General features: G+C 38.2%; 1 long non-coding RNA gene and 2 other non-coding genes across 4 annotated transcripts in view; 2 read left to right on the top strand and 1 right to left on the bottom strand.

Moving 5' to 3' along the window:
* Window positions 1–8,558: 8,558 nt before the first annotated feature.
* LOC128932565 (uncharacterized) overlaps window positions 8,559–16,906 on the bottom strand; it is a 28,534-nt gene continuing 20,186 nt past the window's right edge. For both annotated transcript variants that reach the window (XR_008482531.2, XR_013520425.1), the window contains 2 exons: window positions 14,743–14,830; window positions 8,559–9,574 (listed from right to left, as the gene is read on the bottom strand). This is a non-coding gene — a long non-coding RNA (uncharacterized LOC128932565). The remainder of the gene's footprint in view (window positions 9,575–14,742; window positions 14,831–16,906) is intronic.
* Window positions 9,878–16,639, top strand: LOC118155306 (uncharacterized). Its single transcript, XR_013520426.1, has 3 exons — window positions 9,878–10,036; window positions 13,297–13,434; window positions 16,509–16,639. It is a non-coding gene; the product is annotated as an uncharacterized LOC118155306 (transcript).
* Window positions 15,152–15,258, top strand: LOC118143392 (U6 spliceosomal RNA). Its single transcript, XR_004727613.1, has one exon. It is a non-coding gene; the product is annotated as a U6 spliceosomal RNA (small nuclear RNA).

The raw sequence follows: 16,906 nt of genomic DNA on the forward strand, positions 1-16,906 counted from the left end.
GATTAGGTCTTTTCACATAATCCCATATTTCTTGGAGGCTTTGTTCATTTCTTTCACTGTTTTTTCCCTATTGTTGCCTTCTTGTTTTATTTCATTGAGTTGATCTTCAATCTCTGCAATCCTTTCTTCTGCTTGGTCAATTCAGCTATTGAAACTTGTGTGTGCTTTGAGAAGTTCTGGTGCTATGTTTTTCAGCTCCATCAAGTTGTTTATATTCTTCTCTAAGCTGTTTATTCTAGTTAGCGTCTCATCTAACCTTTTTTCTAGGTTCTTAGTTTCTTTGCATTGCATTAGCACATGTTATGTTAGCTCAGAGAAGTTTGTTATTACCCACCTTCTAAAGCCTGTTTCTGTCAATTCGTCAGATTCATTCTCCATCCATCTTTGATCCCTAGCTGGTGAAGAGTTGTGATCCTTTGGAGGATGAGAGGCTTTCTGATTTTTGGTGCTTTTATCCTTTTTGCACTGGTTTCTTCCCATCTTAGTAGCTTTATTTACCTGTGGTCTTTGTAGTTGGTGACTTTCTGATGGGATCTCTGAGTGGACGTCCTTTTTGTTGATGATGAAGTTATTTCTTTCTGTTTCTTAGTTTTCCTTCTAACAATCAGGTCCCTCTGCTGAAGGACTGCTGGAGGTCCACTCCAGACTCTGCTTCCCTGAGGATCACCTGCGGGGGCTGCAGAACAGTAAGGGTTGCTGCCAGTTTCTTCTTCTGTTATCTTCGTCCCAGAAGGGTATCTGCTAGATGTAGGCCTGAGCTGTCTTTTATGAGGTGTCTCTTTGGGTATATGGGGGTTGGGGAGCTGCTGGAGGAGACAGTCTGTCTCTTACAGGAGCTCAAGTGGTGTGCTGGGAGCTCTGTTCTTCCATGCAGAGCTGCTGGGCAGGTACTCTTAAGTCTGCTGCAGGGGAACTCATAACCACCTCTTTTCCCAGGTGCTCCATCCTAGGAAACTCAGCTTTATTTATAAGTTCCTGTTGTGCTGCTGTCGTTTTTCATAGATGCCCTGCCCTGCATTGGATTGGAGTAGTCTAGTCAGTCTGCCAGTAGAGGCATTGCTGAGCTGCCACAGGCTCTGCCTAGCTGCTGTGTGAACTGCCTCAGTAGTGGCAGACTGCCTCAGTAGGGGTGGTCGTTCTTCCCTGACTGAGCTGGACTGCCCCGGGTTCAGCTGCACTTGCTGGGAAACTCTTAATCCAGAGTGTTTCAGATTGTTTGTTTTGTGGGGGTGGTACCTGCTGAGCCAGATAGCCTGGGGCCCTGTCTCTGCCCCTTCCCTTTCAGTTGAATGGGTGGCTCTGTCTCCCAGGCTTCCAGGTGCCACTGGAAACATCTGCCCAGATTTTTGTGAGTTTCTGTGTGCCAAGCTGGCACTGGCTGAAATCACTGTGCTGAAAACTCCTGGCACTTTTCAGCCAGGGAATCTCCTAGTCTGTGGGTGTTGAAAATTTGTTTGGAAATGTGGTGGGCACTCACCTTCTGCATTGTTCCTGCTGGGAACTGCATTCCGGAGCTGTTCCTATTTGGCCATCTTGGATCCTCCCCAAAAGTAAAATTTTTAAATGTTAATAACCATTGTGTCAACACATTAAAATATTAGATCAGTAGGAAGTCCATTTATGTCAGAAATGAATTACATTAGGAAATTCATTAACACAATAAATTACATTAATTGCATTAATGAGAATGCCCTGTGTTCATGTTCATAGATGAAAAACAGATAATGCCAAAATTTTAAAGAAAATTACTTTAAATAATTCCATTAGTATGGAATTGGTTGAAAATACTTTTTTAAAACTTAAAATAGATTCATATCCACAAAAAGTTATGACATTATAGGATTAGGCAGGGTCCACACTACTAGGACATCAAAGGTACTTTAACTTATAAGTGGATTTTATGGTTTCATAGTATTCCAAGGTGCATATGTACCTTAGCAAGGACATGGATGCAGATGGAGACCATTATTCTTAGCTAAGAAATGCAGAAACAGAAAACCAAATATGACCCGTTCTTACTTATAAGTGGGAGCTAAATGATGATAACACATGGACACGTAGAGGGACAACACACTGGGGCCTTTCGGGGGGTGGAAGGTGGGAGGAGAGAGTTGATTAGAAAAAATAATTAATGGAAACTAGGCTTAATATCTGGATGATGAAATAATCTGTACAAGCCCTAACCAGCAGGCATTTACCTATATAACAAACCAGCACATCCTGCACATGTACCCTTGAGATTAAAATAAAAATTAAAAATATAAAAAAAACCTTTAAAGTTGATTTTAACTTCAATATAGGTACCATCTGTGTTCTGGATATAGAAACTTTATTGTAAAAGACAGCAAATAAAATATCCATGAAAAGTCTGAAAATTAAAAAAGAGTGATTTCCCCTTTAAAATAGTGTCCAGACTTAGAAATTAAAATTGGGTTGTGTTGTTTCATCATTAAACTGAAAGGCCAATGAAATAAAATGTTCAAAAATGGAATAAAATATATATGAAAATGTACTGTGCAATAAAAGCAGGAGTGTAGAAAGAAGAGGTGAAAGCTTGGTGTGTCTCATTAGGCCCTGAAGCTCACAGACAGGCAGCAGTCTGTCTCTTGCTGCATGTGCTTTCTGCAAGTTTGGTATTGCCACATTTACAGGAAGCACATTTAACATTTGAGCAATAGCATTTTGGGCTAATGTTTGATTCATGTGATTTTTTCTGCCTCAATATTCATTGTAAGCTGTTCTCATAGCCCACGGTGCATTTCCTGCTGAGCTGAGATGTTACTGCCATTAATAAAGGTCTATTACCTGCAATCGTCCTGGTTTCTCTGGGAGCCCTGAGAACAGTCACATGTGATTGTGATAATTCTTTAGTTGGTCACTTGCCTGGTGGAAGTGACCAACTAATGAATTATCTGGGGGGCTTCTCTCCACACTGGGCCCACAGGGAATAAAAGCTTGTGAAGAGTTCTGGGACAGAACCCTGCATGGGGACACTGACATGGGTCACTTTAAGGTACCGTGCTCTTAATCTATACCCCAAACTGATGCAGACAGAAAGTACCACATGCCCTCAGAAAAACAAACAAACAAAATATGTTTGGAAAATGAATCATCTTTGGTTGTGAAAAATACTGTCTTCTTCAGAGGATTTGCTAAATTCAAAACTAACAGATGATGTATGCTCGGGATAAAAGTGGTCATTTGTTAACAGATACTGGCGAGGCTGCAGAGAAAAAGAAAATCCTTTTTACTGTCGCTGGGAATGTAAATTAGGTCAGTCACTACGGTTTAGAGATTTCTCCAAAAATGTACAACAGAGCTACTGATTGACCCAGCAATCACATTACTGAGTATATACCCAAAGAAAATATAACATTTGACCAAAAAGACACATGCAAACCTGTACACCCAGCATCTATATCTAAAATAAAAATTGAAATGATTTTTTAAATTGTTTGTGAAAAATTTTCACCCATGGCAGGGATGAAGAAGAACCTTCTCACTAAGGTCAAGAGGTGCACATCCGAATGCAACCCCAGAGGCAGAGCTGGGGAATGAAAATGAGTTAGTTACTTAGACATGGCTGCTGATTCTTGAATTTCATATTTTTCCCAGGGTGTCTTTATCATTATTTTTACCTGCCTGTCTATGTTCAGACACATGCCCTCAAATGTGACTTTGGGTCCAGAATGAGAAATTCATCACTGTCCTTTGGTCAAGGTAGAGGGAGTTATGTAATTCCGAAATCTGTCCATATCTAGTGACAGAAATCAAAAAAGAACTGAACAAATGGAGAAGATACATCATCTTCATAAATTAAAAAACTCAATATTGTCAGGATGTCAGTTCTTCCCAGTGTATAGATTTAATGCAATTCTGATAAAAATTGAAAGAAATGATTTTATGAATATAGAAGAATGAATTCTATAGTTCATATGGAGAAGAAAAAGACCTTGAATAGCTAACATTGTATTGAAGGAGAACAAAATTGGAGGAAATACAGGCACTACTCAACTTCAAGACTTACTGTAAAGCTATGATCATCAAAGTAGTGCCATATTGATGAAAGAGTACATATAACACAATAATGAAATGAAAGTTGAGAAATAGACACACATCTATATATTTAATTAATGTTTGATGAAAAAGTAAAGGAAATATGATGAAACAAAGATAGGGTTCATCAGAAAGTGGTGCTGGAACAACTGAATATCCACGTTAAAAAAAAAAAAGGTGAGTCAGATCTTACCCTCTCACCAAAATTAACTCAAAACGAATCACAGGCCCAAATGTCAAATAGAAAACTATAAAATTTCTGGTAAATAAAAGGAGAAAATTTAGACCCTCTTGGGTTTATCTCTAGAAAAAAAAAACGCCAAAGTTACGGCACATAAAAGAAATAATGTAAGCTATACTTGATTAAAATGTAACATATTGTTTTGTTAAAGCCACTGAAAGTGAAGACAAGCAGCAGACTGAAAGAAAATATTTGCAGAAACATATTTGAATGACAAATTTTATCCAGAATATACCAATAGTCTTAAAACGGAATAATAAGAAACAAACAACCCAATTAAAAAGTGAACTAAAGACTGTAACAGGCATTTCACCAAATAAAATATACAAATAATAAAAAATAAGCATATGTAATGACGCTCCACATAATATATCCTTAGGGAAGCGCAGTAATGAGCTAACACTGCACATCTAGTGGAATGACCAAAAGCAAGAACATGGTCACCTACTTTAATCACATAATTCCTATCACATAATTAGTGAGCACTGTGGGTGCCCACACACCAACTCTGCAAGCTTGGTGTGTAAAGAATTCCACAAAAATAATGGTATAGTGACTAGAAGTATTTATTTATTCATTTATTTATGAGACAGTCTCTGTTGCCCAGGCTTGGAGTGCAGGGGCACAAATAACCAAACAATAACCCAAATTCAGAAGACGGAAAACATCAAATGCTGTCGAGGATGGGGAGCAACAAGGCCTCTCATTCCTTGTTTGTGGCACAATCCCAGATCACTGTATCCACGAACACCCGTCAGGCCCAAGGGATCCTCCCTCAATCAATCTCCGGAGTAGCTGGGGCCACAGGCATGCACCACCATGCCTTTGTTGTCTAAGCTGGTCTCAGGCTCCTAGGATCAAGTGATCCTCCTATCTCGGTCTCCCAAAGTGCTGGAAGTACAGGCATGAGGCACTGCAGCCAGCCTGGAAGTCTTTTAATAGGATCATTTCAATGTAACTGTTTTCTCATCTGCTCTACTCAGCTAACTCTCCCTCTCAGCCCAAGGGAGAGAACTGCAGCTCAGCCCCATCCAGGATGACTGCAGATTACCCAGCGCCACCGCCATTCTCCAGATGCAGGCCAAGGAGGAAGGGATCCTGAGGCCTGGCAGTGGGCACACTAAGCAACCTTGAAACTCTCCAAACGGGACCTGCCATCCGTGCCCCTGTCTGAGCTGTAGCTGCTACCAGCACTTGGCACACAGGCAAATACGGCCGAGGAACCCAAACTCCCCGCTTCCCCTCCGGGCCTAAGTAACGTGGACTGGGGTGAGACGCCGCTGCTGTGCTGAAGTCAGTCGGTCAGCCCTCTGTCTGCACCAGGGCAGGAACCGCCGCTCATCCCCATCCTGGCGGCTGCCCAGTGCCCAGAGCCCAGCTCTCTGGGCTTGAGCCAAGGAAGAGGCTGGCCTGGAGTGGGAGGGCGTGCGCCACAAGGCGACCCAGGGGCTGCAACCCCGACCCTGCCGGCGCCACCAACCTCGCGGATCCTTGGGCCAGAAGCCTCCATGGCGCCTAGGTCAGGGGGTGGGTCGCCAGCTGCAGGAGGGCGGGAACCGACGCTCAGCGCCACCCCGGAGGCTGCAGGGTGCCCAGCGCCAGGGCCCAGCTCCTGGATCGCGGGTCGAGGAGGGGCCAGGGGCGGCTCTGTCAAGCGGGCTGTGTGGCAGGGCGTCCCCCATGTTCCGCTCCAAGGAGCCTCGCCAGCACGGCAGCGCCTCAGCGGCAGGTGCCACCTGCACGTGGTGCCCTTTGGAGCCGGGACAGTGAGGTTTTCCGCCTCGGCAATCTCCTCAGCTGGCTGAGCTGCGCATGCGCCGCTGCCTAACAACTCTGCTCCAGGAATTTCTCCTGGGAGAGGCCAGAGTGTCCCAGGGCTTGGCCAGACCCACAGCCCTACCGGTGTGGGGCCGGGTGCGGGGACTGAAGAAGGGCAAGGGCGAGCGGCTGGGGCGAGGGCGAGCGGGAGGCCAGCAGGTGGCCGCAGCCATGGAGAGGCTCTCAGCAGCCGCTTTCTAGGGCCTGTAGGACTCGCGCCGCCAAAGTCCCTTCAGTCAGCTGGTCTACACCAGCAACGACTCTTATGAGATCCACCACCACAGGGATCTCAGGAATATCCACGAAGCTGCCTGGCAGGGCCAAGACCGGAAGCTGCAGAAGATGATGAAGAAGAGGAAGACAATGGACCTGAACACAAGAGACGCGAACAATAGGTACCAGGCCCTGCCTGAGCCCGGGCTGCAGGAGGAGGTGGCGGCTGTGGGAGGATCGCCCCTTCAGAGTGCTGGGCTGGGGGACCTGGGGACGAGGGGAGCAGCTGGAGGAGTGGGGGACAGCGGTCCTGGGCCCTGGGGTCTGGGCCTTCGTTCCGGGCAGGGGTCCCCCAGGTCGGGGATGAGGGCGCCCTGCAGGGCGGAGGGCCCAGGCCACCTTAAAATCAGCCCCAAACTTTAGCTGCTTTCCCTTCACTCCCACTTCCCATCACAGAGCAATGTCTAGAGAATTTTAAAGTGCTTTAACTCTCAAAATTAAGTACACACAGTGTTTTACTTTTAACGGACAGATTTTAAAAGACAATGTTAGCTACTTTATGGGATAGTGCAAAATGAAATAATTCCCATAATATATGAACTTCTTGGCAAAAAGTTCTTTGGATAAAGTCCAATATCCTTTATGATATCAATAAATGTCTATGTAAAGATGTTCTTTGCTGAGGGACCTTAGAAGGAAATTTTGAGGTGGAAAGATGACTTCTGTTTTTCTCAAGGTGTGAGTTTTTCATCACTTTTACACAAACCAAATAAAGTTATCAATGTTTTGACATATTTTAAATTGCACGTGCTGTCTTTTACGATTGTGATGACATTTTAAAAACTTGTAATGGAGTGGAAAATCTTGCCCCTCTAGAAATGAAAATGTGCTATTAATGTGCACAAAAGGGGCTGGGCGTGGTGGCTCATGCCTGTAATCCCAGCACTTTCGGTTGCTGAGGTGGGTGTATTACCTGAGGCCTGAAGATCAAGACCAGCCTGGCCCATATGGTGAAATCCTGCCTCTACAAAACTATAAAAATTAGACGGGCATAATGTCAGGTGCCTGTAACCCCAGCCACTTGGGAGGCTGAGGCAGGAGAATTGTTTGAACTTCGAAAGTGGAGAGGAGGATGTTGCGGTGAACTAAGATCCCGCCACAGCACTCCAGCCTGGGTGACAGATTGAAACTCTCTCTCAACAACAACAAATCACAAATTGTTTGCTAACAGCTCAAAACACAGGTACATGAATCCAACAGAACACAAAATCCATAAACACCTATATATATGAAATGATGGCCCTTTGGAGAAAACTAGATGTTTATGCCACAAAATAAGTTCGTGATGGAATATATATTAAAAGGTATTAATATACAAACTGAGAGAAGTACCAGAAGAAAACATAAATGCCTATTTACACAGGTACCTTTTTATGTTGACAACTAAGAAGCTGAGAAGCAAGTACTCTGAAGGTTAATTTAGCAAAACAAAAATTAAATCACCCTGCATATGAGAAAAAATAAAAGGCAGCATACATGTAAAATATTTACTACACATGTATGTGCATATGTGAATACATATTAGATTTAAAATTCTTACTTTTATAGAAAATTCACTCAACAAAAAACCCTCTGATTTAAAATTGGGTAATTAAATTAGAGATCTAAATTGTATATCTAAAAAAGTACTTTGCTTCTAATTTAAAATTAGGCAAATTACTTAAGATCTGCAGGTGACCTATGCACACAGGGGATAGTATTGTTTTCATGGTTAGAGAAGGCATTCAAGTTAAAAGAGGAATCAATACTGTTTCTATCCATAAAGTTTGTGACAATAAAGAGCAGTGATATTTATACTGCCGCTTAAAGTTTAAGTTGCAGATGACGTTTCAAATACATAATTTGGTGGTAAGTACCATATTTAAAAATTATATATGCCCATTAGTGATCAATACTATTATACTGAAATATTTTTAGAAAATAATGAAACATACACACAATTTCTTTTCTGAGCATGGCTTAAAATATCAATGTGTTAAGAAGAATTCATAGATTGGCTCTTATAAATACATTTCAGTGAATTTATAGCCTGGGTTATGTGAACACTGAAGGCAGAAAAACATACACAAATATGTTGATATTTGAAAATGATTTTGGTGTTCAAATGAGAGTAAAGTTCAGTTTGATTATACATACACACAGACTATGTATATTGTATGGATGTATATTGTGTTATCTGAAATTATGTACAAAATATGATAAAATGTGTTATTGAGGCATTTTTTTAATATAAAATGTTATTTCTTTGTATTATCTTTGATTTCTGCATTGAGAAAACGATCATAATTGTAGCATTTTACTTAAAATGTTGTCTTTGTTAAGTAGTAGTAATAATTATAATATCTGACTATTACTGAGCTGTTACATGTGCTAGGAACTCTTTGAAATATTTCGCATAGATTCTCATTGAGGCATCAGAGTGATGTCCTGTGAGATAACTGCTGTATTCTTTCTCACTTTGTCGGTGAGAAGATTGAGGCACAGAAAGGTTAAGTCATAGCTAGTAAGTGAAAGACCTTAAAGTAATATTCAGGCCCAAGTTGAACTGAATCCAAAGACCAAGTTCCTTCTATTCAAATAGGGCACTTTTGGATTAAGGTATTGAGTTATAAGATCGAATGAACGTACTTTCTGCAGCAGAATATTAAATATTTGTTTTGAAGGCAGAGAAAGAGCATGGTATTTAATGTTTACAGTTACATAAATCATTGTTATGTTTTGAGGCAGTGGACTAAATTTTCCTAAAAGGTCCTCTTGCTCTCATAGGACTGTGCTACACTTGGCCTGTGCCTACGGCCATGAGAATGTAGTAACTTTACTGGTAGACAGGAACTGCTTGCTTGACATCTGTGATGGCGAAAACAGGACACCTCTGACGGAGGTAAATAGTAGCCAGTGCTTTCAGCAGGAGATGGATTTGGTTTAAATACACAGAATGAAAATGAACTTAACTCATTGAAATACAGCTAGTTTGTGAAACCAGAGAAATATTTATTTTTATTTCCTATAATTTAAAATTTACTTCTTGCTTTAATACTGACAGGCTCTACAATGTCAGAGGGAGGCTTGTGCAAATATTCTGATAGATTCTGGTGCTGATCCAACTATCGTAGATGTGTATGGCAACATGGCTCTCCAATATGCAGTTTACAGTGAGAGTTTGTCAATGGTGGCAAAACTGCTGTCCTGTGGTGCAGATATTGAAGTGAAAAACAAGGTAGACATTAACCAATGTTATTTTCAAAATATTTGAAATCAATGTGTTTCAACATTAATATATGTAAGTGTTTTTATATTTAAAAGTTGAAACTGAATGAAAATAGTTTGAAAGAATTGTCTATGTGTTCTTTGAGTTCACATCATGAATGTGGTGACTTAAAAATAAATAAATAAATAAGAATTGTCTAAGATTTGACTTTAAATATTAATATTTTTACAAGAACTATTAGAGAGTATGGCTTTTCTGTGTACTTATGATAAACGTTTGAATTCGTTAAAGGTAAAACTTTTTAGAATATTCTTCCCCATCCAAGTTGTTTTTTTCTTTTCAATTAGTGTAAAACTACAGGAAAGCAAAATTTGCCTGGATAAATTGAGTCAACATGTAAAATTTAGGACACATGCAGAAATCTGGACTTCCTCTTAAAGGTTTGAATCTGGTGTCTCTTGAGACCATATGACTGTTTGGTATGCTATGAAGAGGTTCTAGCTTTACACAAAGCATATGTTTTCCAGTTTGCTACTGTGCCCACCTAGGTACATCACGTACTCAAGTTATCTCTTCTGCCTCTGTCAATATTTCAGTTATCAATTCCTCTCTCATAATCTGTACATCACGTACTCAAGTTATCTCTTCTGCCTCTGTCAATATTTCAGTTATCAATTCCTCTCTCATAATCTATTTTGTTAAAGATTTCAAGGTATTCAAGACAGTTGATAGGTGTTTGTAATATATAGTTTATATTCTACATTAATTCATTAATAATGCTGCTGACTTCTAGAATTTAATTTCTAAACAAAGATTTTTCTTTATATAAAAACCATAAACAATCTTTAACTTGAATGCCTTTAAGCCTTTTTAGATCAATCATGGTTATATTTGTATAGGTTATGCATTTTGCAGAAAATATTATATCTTTCTTCTCAAAATTGTCCCTTTAAATTCAAGTGATTCAGCGGCTTCTATTATGCTAATTTATATGGACGAGTTAGAACTTTCATTAATGAGTCATTTTATTCATATTTCTGATATTTTGCCAAAATAAGTAGCAATTACAATACAAACTAGAATAAAAATGGATTATTGCATTTAAGAAGTAGATATGCGTTAGGATCCTAGGATTATCATTAGAATTGAGAATAAACTATTATACTGAATTTCTAATAGCTGAGATAAAATTCTCTTGTCTTGTAATATGAGAAATTTCATGAACCATTTAATAATAAGCAATCAAAATTCATTTGAAGCTAATCTCTTTTAATTAGAGCCCACTTCCTTAGTGACTCATATAGAGCAGGAGTGCCTGACATTGGCATCTGGGATCTTGGGATCATTGATAAAAGAGAATCAAGTGAGTTTGTATCACCCAGAGGAGACCTCCGTTTCTCTTGGGAAGCTTTCAAAACTGGATTCTTGAAATTCTAATTTGTCAAATGTTAATGTTTGCCAAAAATATATATATTGTGAAATAAGGGTTAGGCAAAGTTCAAGTCACTTCTTGAATAATGGACATTTAATTCACAGTTTTATAATATTTCTTGAACATAGGTAACAGTGAAATCTGTTAAGGTACAGTGCTTCTGGTAAGGCAATTATTCCTTGGAATACTGTTTAAGAAACACTGCTCTACAAGTGATAATCTAGATTACTAATTTAATTAAAAATAAGCAAAGTCTTTACTACTATGTCTTAGTGTTTAAGGCTATAGAGATAAAAGATACAGCCCCACACCCTCAAAGAACTCTTGGTTTAAATGGGAAACAAATCATTACAATATAATGATTTTTTGAGATATTCAGAATTAATGTGGTGATGCAGAGGTTGAATGTTTCTGAGGGAAGGTGCAGTGGATGGGAAAGCACAGAAAAGGGAGGAAAGGACTGCTATTGATTTACTTCCTATTTTATGTGTTTAAGTTCATAGGATATTATATAAGGTATTCAGTTCAGCTGAGAAATGTGTAATTTTATGAATTATAAATTGTTTTTACTGTTGTATAGGCTGGACTCACACCACTTTTACTGGCCATAACAAAAAGAAGTGAGCAAATTGTGGAATTTTTACTGACAAAAAATGCAAATGCAAAAGCAGTTAATAAGTTTACATGGTATAGTAGTTATTTTCTTGTAATTAAAAACACTTGAGTAGTGTTCTAGAATACTCTCAAGTCAGAAATATTAAATTGATAACATTTATTTAAAATTATTAGTTTATAGTGAAAAATATCAACACAAAGTATCAGGAAGAAAAGTAATTATTTGGACTGACCAAAATAAAGAACAGCATATAGTAGTATTTATCTTCTCTTATTATTTTGGCTGATTCTTATTTGTAATCTGATGTTTTTGGTTGCATTATCTTCTATTAGCTAAAGTGGTTTGGTATTAGTTTTAAAAAGTATGAACTTTTCTGGTTTTTAATTTAATATTGAATGATTAACACTTTCATAATATTTTTCTAACTTCTGTTTTTATACACTTTTTTAAAAAATGCAATATTTGTTGGGCATGGTAGCTCTCACCTGTTATCCCAGTAGTTTGGGAGGCCAAGGTGAGTGGATTATCTGAGGCCAGGAGTTTGAGACCAGCCTAGCCAACACGGTGAAATCCCATTTCTACTAAAAGTACAAAAGTCAGCTGGACATGGTGGCACATACTTGTAGTCCCAGCTACTTGGGAGGTTGAGGCAGGAGAATCACTTGAACCCAGGAGGCAGAGGTTGCAGTGAGCTGAGATTCTACCATTGCACTCCAGATTGGGTAACAGAGCAAGACTCTGTCTCAAAAAAAAAAAGCAACGTCAATCAAAAATAGGAGTTTAAAATCATTTTGTCTTTAGGATAACTGTTTGCTTTAAGTTGTTTTCTTTGAAGAATGTTAATGTTAGGTTATTCCTACATGGCTATTAAATGGTATCACCAGATACTGTGAATTTATGATTTTTTTCCTTTTTTATTCAGAGTGTATTTTTATTTTTAATTTATATGGGTACAGGGAATAAAAACATTTTTAATTGGATTAACATTTTAGTTAATGAAGATAAGCTGTAGGTGAATGATGAAGACAGAAGGGATAGACTTTTGATTCACACAAGACTAGGTTTAATTTCCTCACTTGATAGGTGTGACCTTGCAAACATTACTTAATACCAAGTATGATTTTCTATAGGAAAAGGAGAATAACAATGTGCCCTTTAAGGACCATCATGTAGAAATAACATTATGAATATCAACATCATTTAACTCAGTGTCTTGTACATTCTTATCAGCATCATTAACTCAACTTATTATGACTACTACTGATATAATTATCCCTAATATTGTTTTAAGCCTTCGGATTGCTCTCAGTTGTCTGACTTTTGGCTGATTTTGAAGTATAAAATATTATATCAGACTAAGGAAGAAATAAATAATTTTCCCTTAAATCTGTGCCTCTTTTAGATTACTGAACAGAGCATTTTTTGGCCTCTCATAGGACTTTATGTTAGCCACTTCTAGTATGACATATCCCAGTGGGACATGAATCTTTTTGCCCCTTCCTTTTAGCCTTGGTGGTGATTTACAAGAGTAACCACTTGAGCACTCAAGATACTTATGTTTGTTAGTATTATATAAATGGTTACTTCTACACTGACAGGCAAATATTAAAACGGTTTTGTTCCTAATAATGAAGTTATCTCTGTTATTTTAGCACAGCCCTCATGCTTGCAGTATGTCATGGCTCATCAGAGATAGTCAGCATGCTTCTTCAGCAAAATGTTGACATGTATGCTGAAGATACGTGTGGAATGACTGCAGAACGTTACGCTGTTACTTGTGCATTCGATAAGTAAGTGTTTACATTTAAAGGCTCGGTGAAATTTTATAGTTTGTTTGAGGTAATTTTTGAAAGACAGTGAGTCAGTTCATTCATAAAGAAAGTAGGCAAAAAGCTAAACTAGTTAGAAGGATTAATGGGTCCAGGATTCTTTCTTTTAGGATTTTCAACAGCTTTATCCCTAGGGATCCTATTGCCATCTACTTGATTTGAAGTATAATCCCTGTGTGGGGGATAAACATAGTGTCACAATTTTTATTTTTCTAATTAATTATTTGGGTCTTGAAATGTCCACTTTAGCAGAAAACCTGAGAGTATGGCCTGGGGGCTGTCTTGCATACCTTCACTTTTGAATTTTTGAGAAGAATTTAAGGGGTTCTCTAAGTCCAAGGAAGACATTCCTTTTGTACAAGTCAGAAGGACTGGAGGAAACGGCCATTCTCTTCATTTTGTTGTTTCCATTGATCATGTTGCCGCATTGTTGCCATTATTGCCATTACCTGCAGTCTGGTAATGATTGATCTTGGTGACCAGGATGCCCTTACTAATGATCCCTCAGTCTTCCTGGTGATCCATATGTGGACTTCAAAGTTATTACAGTCTTTAAAAGTTTATTACATACATTTTCGCAGCCATTGTTTCCAAAGCACCAGCACCCGGCTTTGGCAGCTAGGACGTTTAGCTTTAGCCACACACATAGTGAGCAAATTGACCCTTCTCCTCACACTCACAGCTGATGTGAAACCCACATCTTAGTCTTGACTTGGCTTAGACCTTCATGGTAAGTAATGCTTTCAGTGGCTTTTCCTCTATTTTCTTAACAAATATTAGTTGTGATAGTTTGAAACTGTAAGACAAGTTGAAATAATGCTATAGGAAGAAATTAGAGATCTATTTATTCTTTGTTACCAGGTTTATATCCCTGGCCCTTTAGATCCTGTGTAGCAGCATTTTGTAGATAGTGGAAGGTCTCATTCTGGAAGATCCCATGTCACCTTTCCCAAACTGTAGTGTGTTCCAACTTGTGGTTGTCCCCTCAAGTAAAAATCTCCCATGCTACTTGTATCTCTACCTCAAGTTTTTTTTTTTTAAATTGCATTTTAGGTTTTGGGGTACATGTGCAGAACATGCAAGATAGTTGCATAGGTACACACATGGCAGTGTGTTTTGCTGCCTTCCTCCCCTTCACCCACATTTGGCATTTCTCCCCATCTATCCCTCCCCAGCTCCCCCACCCCACTGTCCCTCTCCTATTCCCCCCAATAGACCCCAGTGTGTAGTACTCCCTTCCCTGTGTCCATGTGTTCTCATTTCTCATACCTGCCTATGAATGAGAATATGCGGTATTTCATTTTCTGTTCTTGTGTCAGTTTGCTGAGAATGATGTTCTCCAGATTCATCCATGTTCCTACAAAGGACACGAACTCATCATTTTTGGTTGCTGCATAATATTCTATGGTGTATATATGCCACATTTTCCTAGTCCAGTCTATCATCGATGGGCATTTGAGTTGGTTCCAGGTCTTTGCTATTGTAAATAGTGCTGCAATGAACATTCGTGTGCATGTGTCCTTATAGTCTACCTCAAGTTTTTAAAATATTTTTAAAATTCTGCATCACCATGAAGCTATTCAATAGATTTCACTAAATCTCAAGTAACTTGGTTAGATTTAACAGAGCTGAACCTCATCCATGACTGATCAGTCTTCATATATAAAAGTAGAGATTTGTGCTGGCTTCAATAGTACACAAACCAAAACTGAAACAACATCAAGAAGATCAGCATGATCCCTGCACAAGGATGACACACAAATCTGTGCAGTGTTGTGTATTTCTTGCAGTCCTCAAAGGACATTTGACTACTTTCTAACTAGCTCCAAGAAAATGGTGTGAGTCAAAGCAAAATGGGTAACACCCAGTACTGCAGTGGTGATTTTCATGCAAAAAGTATTTATGTAAGGCGATCTATGAAATGAGATGGTGGTGAGTAACACATAGGATCTTGTGTGCAATATGTTGTTAGTAAGCGTCTTGGAAATGAGAAAATACCAACTTGCATCTTCTTTGCAGAACTTACAAAACATAAAGGTACAGTTTTGTCTTCCATGGCAGCTGGAAATGAACACGTGACTAACAAAGATTTGTTGTTTTAGAGTTTAAGGAGGTAGATAAATGGTAATAGTAGTCCAAGCCAGATACTGACTATTAATTTTCTCCCCTTAGTGTGATTGATGAGCTTAGTAATAGAGGATAATCAGTTTATCCAGTTTAATGAATTAATATGTTTATAAATAAATTTCCTTACAAATTTTAAAATAGCTAAGATGCCCTGAATTATAAGCCACAAAGAATTGAACATCTAATAACCAAAAGTAGGAATTAATAAGAGAAAACTGCAACATTTGAACATTGTAACCTATGAAGAAACATGTTTTTTTATCATTTATTTATTTTTTATAGAGATAGGGTCTCCCTATTTTGCCCAGGCTTGTCTTGAACTTCTGGGCTCAAGCAATCTTCCTCTTACAGTATCCCAAAGTGCTTGCATCACAGACATGAGCCATTGCACCAGACCAATACATTGGGTTTTATTGAGAATTTAAAAATAATTATAGCAATATGGTTCAAGAACAAATTATTTCATTGCTTCACCATTTCTTTGAGCATTTAAAACTGTTATCTTCTTAAATCTTTATAATAACCTAGTGAAATAAAGCTCTAAAATCCTCATTTTTAGACCACCTTGAGCTTAACAGAAGCAACTTATTAAAAAAGAAATACCTGTTTGTTACTATGCTAGGACTTATTCTGAGTTAAGGGCATTTTTATTATGCCAAGGTAACTCTAGTTAATTTACTGGTTATACTGCCCTCAGTTCATGAGTATTTCATCTTACTTTCTTCTTTAAGCTTTCTTCTCTATGAAGCTTAATAAGTACATAGAGCTTACGAACTCTAGGTCTATGGAATAAATGATATTCTGATGTTAGCTCTGATATTGTCTGAAATATTATAAGAACTTAATAAATTTGGTAAATATTTTTATATTGCTGTTAAAATAATAGTTTTATTCATTTTTATACATAGCATTCATCAACAACTTTTGGAATATAAGCAAAAGATATCTAAAAATCCTCAAAATAGCAATCCAGGTAAGACTTCTGATAGTAAAGTGCTCTTGGTGGTGCTATGATAAGATTATGGAAGTGTTGATCACAAAAGAGAAACTTAAAAAGCAATGTGTAAATAGCATGTGTTTACACATGTGTGTGTATGTGTATATATATAGCTTTGATTTAATTTTTTAGTTTATAATTCATAATTAGTTAAGAATATAGTTGTAGATAGTTTGTAATCTCAAAAAATATTATCTGAAAAAATATTTAATTATGATCCCTAAAATCATATATAATATTTTTTCATAAATAAGTAAAACAATTTTTAGTTTTGTATATTGAATCTCTCCTCAATTGTCAAAACAACTT

Source organism: Callithrix jacchus, chromosome 7, assembly GCF_049354715.1.
Source record: "Callithrix jacchus isolate 240 chromosome 7, calJac240_pri, whole genome shotgun sequence".
In the NCBI taxonomy this organism is placed as follows: domain Eukaryota; kingdom Metazoa; phylum Chordata; class Mammalia; order Primates; family Cebidae; genus Callithrix; species Callithrix jacchus.